The sequence below is a fragment of the Buceros rhinoceros genome, unplaced genomic scaffold (assembly GCF_000710305.1).
Source record: "Buceros rhinoceros silvestris isolate BGI_N320 unplaced genomic scaffold, ASM71030v1 scaffold11341, whole genome shotgun sequence".
In the NCBI taxonomy this organism is placed as follows: Eukaryota; Metazoa; Chordata; class Aves; order Bucerotiformes; family Bucerotidae; genus Buceros; species Buceros rhinoceros.
Window position 1 is genome coordinate 33,380 of NW_010392566.1, and position 8,701 is coordinate 42,080.

Here is an 8,701-nt window from a genome sequence, read left to right on the forward strand (position 1 = left end):
GGAAAGAGTAGATAGGAATCCTTTGGAGTACTTTCTGTGCTGCTGAGCAGGAGGCTAATTTGGGATTGGATCTACTGATTTTTTTTTTCTCATTCTGGGGGGATTTCAAAATATTTTGCATACATTTGTGCGCGCCAAAGCATCTTCTTGTGTATTCTGTGAAGTCCCAGGGCTGCTATCCTTCTCACTCTCACAGAACAAATGCTGCCTGAATATTTTAGATCAATACACATGGTGAAGATCAAGAAACCGTTTATTCAGCTGTTTTTCTCAGGTATAATACACAGCCCTGCATTTTGATGGAGGAATGGTTTGCATAGTAATAGTTGCGGTTTCTGGACAGTCTATTAAAAATTAAAATTTTATAGTCTCTTCAGTGAACCCTTGAAGCTACGCTATCAGGAATTACATTATATAATGTTACAGGCCAAGAGCCACTTGGCTACTAAATAATTTTTTCAAACAGCACTTAACGTGATGTCATCCTTTTCCCCATCTTCCTTGGGATATATTGATTCAGAAGAAGATGTGTTCTAACACTGTGATATTGAAAAAAAAATGTTTTATGCTGAATTTTGAAGTTGTAATGCATAAATACAGAAATATCATTTCCTGAAAGTGCTGAAGATTTTCTTTCCCCAGTGAAATATTGTCTGTTTATTTGATAATGAACTAGAAGTGCTCAGATGACAGCTGCATATAGTCCTTTCGTTGGTTTGCTTTTGCAAATCAATGTCTGCAGACTGAGTGGAGCGGCTGAGCCTCACCGAAAAATGTTTTCAAACAAGACTGAAGGTACATAGTTTAATTGAGAATGTAATTAACTTTGCCCTTGAGTTCGACCCACCAGGCAAACAAAGGCCACCTTAAGGTGCAAAAAAGCTGGTCTGATACCAGTCAAACTTCAGAAACTGCTCATTCATGGACCATAGCCCCAAAAAGCACCAAACAAAAGTTAGCAGATTGAAGAGCAATACTTGAAGCTCTTGAAGCTCCCCCAAAAAAATTTGATGAGAAACCCCTTTGGTAGTGATGTAACTGTGTGATGCCACATCTATTGATCTCATCAGAGAAAACACAACCCCTTCTTGGAAGCCTGCTGGAATTGTAACATAGGGAAAGTTCAGCATATTCTATACCTCCAGATTACTGTTTCGATACGGAGCTCAGGTGTCACCACACATAGACATAAGCTATTGAGTTTGAAGAAATACTGTGTGCTTTTAAAAGCAGGTCAGCATTAAAACACAAGGAAAAGTAGAACATTAGACAAGATTTCATAGAATTGGAGAATTCCAGGTTGGAGGAAACCTCGAAGTTCATCTGATCCAACCTTTCCTGGCAGAGCCCAGTCTAAGCCAACCTGGCCCAGTCTCTATCAAGCCAACTCTTAACAGCATGCAGTGTTGGGAACTCCAGCACTTCCCTTTGTTGAAGTATGTTGAGTTGATGAAGTGTGTAGAACAGAGACAGATTTTTTTTCCACATGACCAAATCAGAGTAGCGATAAAAGGTGGAAAATAATTATTGAACCCTAGAGAGTTTTTATAATCAAATGGATGTGGATTTTCTGTTATTTTTCCTGCCATACACTTTTTTTTAATTGCAGAAACAGTGGAGGATACTCCCTTTGCTGATGCTTTTTCTTCTTTTCAGTGCCTTGGGGATCAAATCATGGTTTTCTACCAATCCTCAAATTTTTGCTCTGCAATTCATGTTTTGATGTCAACTGCTGAGGTCCTTACCTAGGACACTGGAATATCCATTTTCTTCACAGTTTGTTGGGGAAAATGAAACAGTTTTAATATTGTACTTCCAGGTCATTCACAAGTATTACTGGAAGCACCTCAGGTGCGCAGAAATCTTTCACAGACTTTTCTTCTTTATTCTGATTTCAATACTGGGAAATTTTAATGTGTGATTTCAAATTGTTAAGATTCAGCAGCCTACACGTGTGTCCTGAAATAGAGTGGAGAAATAAAGGTCTTTCCTTCTTCTGTTAAGCATTTCTTCTCTGATCGGTTTCCTGTGCATTGGGAATCAGAGTGCCAAGGCCCTGGGGGAGTCAGTCTGTGAATGGTGTCATTTGTCACAAGTATTAATAGTTCTAGGAAACTGTTTGATACAGAGCAGCACAGTGGAGTAACTCTGTGAGCAAACATGGAGAGAATGAGTCAGGGGAAAAGGTACAGAGAAGACAGAGAGGAGAAAAGAAAGAACATGGCTGCATGCTTGTGTTTCACTGGGATCGGTGGGGACAATGGATGAAGAATTCTTGAGGACATTGTCTGCAGAGCTCTGTATTTCGTAGAACCACAGAATGTTTTGGATTGAAAGGGACCTTCAGAGCTCATCCAGTCCAACACCCTGCAGTGAGCAGGGACATCTGCAACCAGACCACGTTGCTCAGAGACCCAAAGACCAACCTGACCTGCAGTGGTGCCAGGCATGGCACCACTCTCGGGGCAACCTGGGCCAGGGTCTCACCACCCTCAGCAGAAACAATCTCTCCCTCCTCTCTGGTCCCAATCTCCCTCTGCCAGTTGAACCCATCAGCCCTTGTCCTGTCCCAACAGCCACTGCTGAACAGCCCCTCCCCAGCTCTCGGTCAGGCCCCTTGAAGGACTGACAGGCTGCACTCAGGTCTCCCCGCAGCCTTCTCTGCTCCAGGCTGAACACCCCCAACTCTCTCCCCTGTCCTCCCAGCAGAGGGGTTCCACCCTCGGGTCACTGCTGTGGCCTCCTCTGGCCCCGCTCCAGCATTATTTCCAATGTATAGGAACAATTTGTGTGAATTATGTCTCTAAGATGATGAGCACATGGCAACTTGGCATTTCTGGCCAAGTTAATACAATTCAGTACACAAGGGGTTTGGGGTTTCTTACCCCACAAAATCCACTGAGGTTCAGAAACTCTGTGTTCATCTTTGGGTGGAAAGGACAGCCAGAAATGTCTAGCTGCCTCACAAGATGTTGGTTGAAGATCGAGGGTTAAAACAAAATTGTATTGAAAATAGATGATAAAAATAATTTGGCCAAACCAGACTACGAAGTCATTTAGGACTTTTTAGGGAAAGGGGTAAGGGTAAACAAAAAGGGGGACAAACTCATCAGGCAAAAGGGGTGATAGTAAGGGGAATAAGAAGGGATTTCTGCTTTAGTAATGAGAAAGAAAATGCCAATGAAACATTGTATGCCTACAGTATGAGGAGGGAATCATAATTAATTGTTTAAAAACTACCTGATTTTGGACAACCTTTAAAAGTATTTTCAACAGCAGAAATTAAGCAAAAATACCAGTCATAAAGAAAACATGGTACATTTCTAAAGACTGTTTGGGGGGAATACTTGGAAGTGATGCTGAGACTATTAAGGAAATGATCTAATAACCTTACTGCTCTACTGACGTTTATTACTCAAAAATCATGGCAAAATACAAAAGTGCTGAAAGGTAGAAGTGTATTATAATTACATTCTTGAAACTAAGAGGGCATCAATCCTGACAATTACTATTTTTTTAATCTGTGAATGATAGAACAGGCTTAAAGGCAAAAGTGGCCAAACGTGTGTTTATTCCCATATTCAGTCAGAGGAACTCAGAGGACTTTGGGACGAACTCTTGGGACCATTAACATCTGTGAGCAGCACATATTCTGTGTGTGCTGCCCATCCTGAAATGCACTTTTCCATCTAAAAGCCTTAATGTATTTGCAATCATGGTGTTTACTGCCTGTATTTACAATCCTAGTCACTGCTGCTAGAATTATGATATAAATCTATGCTTCTGCTTCAAAGACTGTAATGATTATTTTTTATCAAAATGGCCCTCAAAATCAGTATCAAGACTCGGACACCCAAGATGGTTTCTGTATCTCCTGTGAGATTCCCGAGAAGGTGAAGAGGGTTGGAGGAATTTGTTTTCACAATCTGTTGGAAAAACATTCAGAAGATATAATCTTATCTTTTAAAAAGATGCCAAAAACCAAAATAAGAGTCTGCAGTCAGTGGGATCCTGCCCAATTTTTTATTTCAATATTCCTTTTTTTAAAATTCATTTTAGTGAGGTCATTTACAAGGATGAGGTCTGTAATGGTTTCTAGGGAGTCAGATTTCCTCAAGGATGAAGCTAAACAGCAGAAATATCATTTACAATTATGCACGAGTAATATTCTGCTTTGCTTTCTCCATCGTTTAACTAAAAATGGGTGGATCAATGATGGGGAGCACTCCAGCGATGCTCCATGACCTCACCTGACATCATGCTGGCCTTTCCCTCCGGAGACGTCACTACCATCCAGACACTGTGTATGTCTTCTGGGCACTGTCAGCATCTTTATTCAGAGCTGTATCCTAACAAAGCATTTCAGGACAGCGGCGGAAGTATGGCCACAGCCCTGGCAAGAATTTATAAAGTAGGATATACTAGACAGGTTACCTGCTGTTAGGACTTTGAGAACCTCTCATGCTTACGAAACCTTTAATTTTTACTTCTTCCTCCTCTTCTACATGTATAATCCATCCTACTCTTATGCTCTAGGAGAAAGTTAGAACTGTGATTAGTTACCTCCTCCAAAAACAAATAAAATTTGCAGAGTTTAGTTGTTGCTGTTGTTTACAGCTTTTGGTGTCTATTTAAACCATTTTAATGGTGGCTGAGTTTTTCAAACTGTTTATTGGAAGTAACATTTTTAAGGAAAATTGGATGCGGTATGGATGAGATTAAGACATATTGCTTGTTAATAATACTTCAGGTGAATAATTTGGATCTTTCTTTTAATAATATACATCCTTTCTAATTAAGATACTTCTTTTTTGCTCCATAATATTAGACAAGGTGGGGAGAGGAGAGCTCAGTGCGACTGTCACTGGAATCAGCAAAGAGGATTGATGCCACATAAATGGAATATAAAAAAGTTGGAAACAAATTACCTCAGGAAGGGTATAATCAGTAACAGCCTCTTGCAATTGAGCAGATCTTAGTCCTTCTGATGCTGGGACCTCATGTGTTGACACAGGGCTGCACATAGTGGTGGCCTCCTGCTTGAAAGAGTCTTTTAGGCACTCACAAAATACAGCTGAGGTGGTTAAATAGTCTGTGCATGAAATATAGAAAATGATGATTTCCAGCTGTGAAGAAGGTGGCTGTCTTTTTCTATTACTTTTCTGAGAGGTGGTGCCCATTTTACTTTGATTTAACTGGGCTTTGTTACCTTGCACTCTCAGAGGCAGCTGATAACTTAGTATTCAATGCTCTTTTACTTTCTTCACCCGTGTTCTCTGGTGCAGTTAATTGCTTTTCTGCCCCTTGCTTCGGGTTTGACCCATCTCTGGGGATGCTGGGACCCACCAGGCTCTGCTCTAATAGGTCCTCCCTCCCCTTCCTAGGGCAAACAACAGAAAAAGTCTTCATAAAGATAGTTGTTAATTACTAATATTAATAATATTATCACTTACTAATGTTCATATTGCTACTAATAAAGATCTTGAGCCACCTGCCTGCGGTGGGGAGCAATCTCAAACTGGACCCTGGAAGGGCGCTCAGTCAAGCTGTGCCATCTCCAGTTGCCAGGGGATCTCCCTTACATCCCCTTTGCATTATCGAAACACAACGGGGATATCTCCCAGGAGCTTCCAGGTACTGGAGGGAAAAGCTCTGCGTTCAAAACTCTACCCTGTTTCTGAGTCAGCCTCGTTACTGAATTCCCTCTCTTTCTCTCTCCTGTAGCACTGTATTAATACTGTTCTACCACAGACATTAGTATTTTCAACGGCACAGAAATCAGAAGCGCTGAAGTCAATAGAAAAGGACTGAGATTTCGGGGCTGAGGCAGTGCAGTAGGATGCCATGTGGGAGCTGTGCTATCAGGAGCACTGGTTGCACCAAAACTAAGAGTCCATGAAGCTCCAGACCTCAGGATGAGGAAGAAATTCCTACAAAGTTTTGAGGCATTGACTGGTTGGAGCCGATTTCTAAGCTCTTCTGTATCACATGAATTAAAAGTAAGCAAGCTGGAAAAAAAACACTGTTGTGGTTTTATGTGTAAAGCAGAGGTTCCTGGGTGATTTTCAGTTCGAGGCCATGTTGAAGGTATTCAGATTTCCTCCCTCCCCAAGAACGCTGGGAATCTTCTTACACGTTCATTTTCGTACACGCTGTTGTACAACCATGTAATAAAAATGAATCTGTTTCAAAGTGCGGTTGGCAGAGTTCAACAGGAGGAAACGTAAATAGATGTGAGGACATAAGAATTGTTGTAAATGGCTGATGTTACAACCATGGGCATGCCTTGGTTCCTCTTAGCTCCAGTCTCCGTAACTAGAAAAAAACACAGCGAATTTAACCATTTATTCATCTGGGATGGGAATGGTTAGGCAAAAGGTGAATTTGCAAGTTTTTTCCTTCAGGAAGAAGTCAGTGGTGCAGCTGGAAAGCTCTTACAGGGCCCTGTTTGTTCAGAAATTTTATTGGAAGTTTATTTTCACTCTGTGGCTGCAGTGAAGAAAACCAGGAGACGCTGTTTTTTGTGCATACCTGTGCAATCCTTTTTGGCAAGTGATGGACTGTACTTCTCAGCACAGTTTTTCTAGGCTGCAGTATAAGCCATTCCGTGATCCTGTCTATTGATTCCTTGTTCTCCTGCTGCTGCTCCGACACCTTTTAATGAAGATGCAAGTATCTCAGATAATAAACAGGAAGGGTTTCAGCTCACGTGTGTGTCGTGTGTGCTCAATTTCCATAGTGACTTCTGCTCTCTGATCTGACTCAAACTCCTGTTTTTTTAACTGTGTCATATTTTTGTCTAAGATGATTGATACTTGTTCTACCTACTATTTAGATAATTTCACAAGAAAATTATGGTGTATATGCTTAATTCTGCTGTTAATTTTATTCAGCTCTTTATATTAAAGCTGTTTTGGCAGCAAAGTCCACCAGTGAGTTTTGCATTGCATGGAAAAAAGAAATTACTCTTACTTACCCTCTGCTGCCTGTCAAGTTCATGTAACATTTCTCTCTATCGCCTTACAAGAATCCCAATTTACTTTGTCTCAACCATTCATTATTCTGAATATCTTGATTATGTTCAATCATCTTCTGTGTAAATTAAAATGTCCTAGTGCTTTCTGTCGCTCATTGTCTTATTTTTCCTTGCACAGTTTTCATTATTTCTGTAGCTTGTGTCTGCATTTTTTTCTGGATCTGCTTTTTTATTTTTATTTTTTAACTTGAATTGAGTACTTTTAGCTAAAATTACCTCATCAGGTTATATAATGGTGCTAGGCAAAATTACACCACTAGTGCTAGTAATTCACCTAAATTTTTACATTCCTCGGAAATTTGACATCATCTCCTTAAGTAATTCTGTCACCTATAAACTTGGCATCTCAACCTTCCTTATTTTTGATCTGGATTAATATGTTAAACAACAACTCCAATACCAAATTTTATGATAGTTTACTATTATTCTTTTGAAAAATATCTGCTCTTTTACCTATTAGTTAATTTAATCTTCTTTTTATTTTAGGAACAGTCTAAAAGATTTCTTTTAAGCATGGTGTAAATTATCATTTGCTTTCCCAGTGTTGATTTGACTGGTTTTAAATTCAAAAAAGTTTCAAGAAATTAGTCGTAAATAGTGTGTGGTACAAGAAACTTCTAAAAACAAGCTACCTGAGAGCCTTGGATTTAAGCCTGCTCCTAATTTCTTGCATGTGTATTCATCTTGGAAGATCTTGGGGAGGTTTCTACACAGGTTGTGACAGAGGATCTGCTTCAAATCAAGCATGGGTAAAATAAATTGTAGAAAAAATCGACAAAATGAACAATAACAAATTATCAGGACTGCTTGGTGTTTGCCTGAAAACTCTGAAGGAACCTGTGGCGAAATGGTTGAACCACTAACAGTTGTGTGGATGCTTGAGGCTTACATAGGTCCAGCATGAGCATGGATCAACTTATGGAAGAAAAAGCCACTGAAGAGTTATTTGGAACAAGCAGCTGTGGAAACTCCTGAACTACGGTTCTCCAAAAGACTTGAGAAGTACCTGTTTGACCCCAATTTGTTCGTTTCTGGAGGCATCTGCTCTTGACCACTGTTTCTGTACAGGCTTATGCCCATCCAGCGCCTTGCACGTGTTTAACAACAGAGAACTCTAGCAGAGACTGGCTATTTCTAAACATCGCACAAATCTGGCCCGTTCCAAAAAACTGGTTGAACCCAGTACGGCTGTTTATTCCGGTCAGTTTGCTAACGGTTGTGCCACAGAGTCTAAACACCCCGAGTGTTCGTGTGCTTTATCTCAACCAGTCAGGCTGGAATAGCAGAGCTCTTCTAGAGGAATGGCACCTGCTCCCTTCTGCGTTTTCCTTGGAAAAAGGTTGAATATGGGATAACCTCCCAGCCAGTTGTTTCAATGATGATAAAAATTTCACAACCCTCCTCCCTGTTTACTCAGCATCACTATGCCCTAGATATGACAATGTGTGCAGATGTGGAAGAAATAATGAAATCTATGGAAAGCAGGCACACGGGAGAAAAAAAGACATTTTACGATGGCAGCTTTATTCCCTGCTGTTGTTGGACTGCAAGTGGGTACTGAGTTTGCAACCAAGGCTGAAAAGCATTTAAACTTTATTTACTAGACAATAAATAATACAAAGACTATTTGCCAAAAGCTGAAGAAGAGAACTGTCATTGAATTTT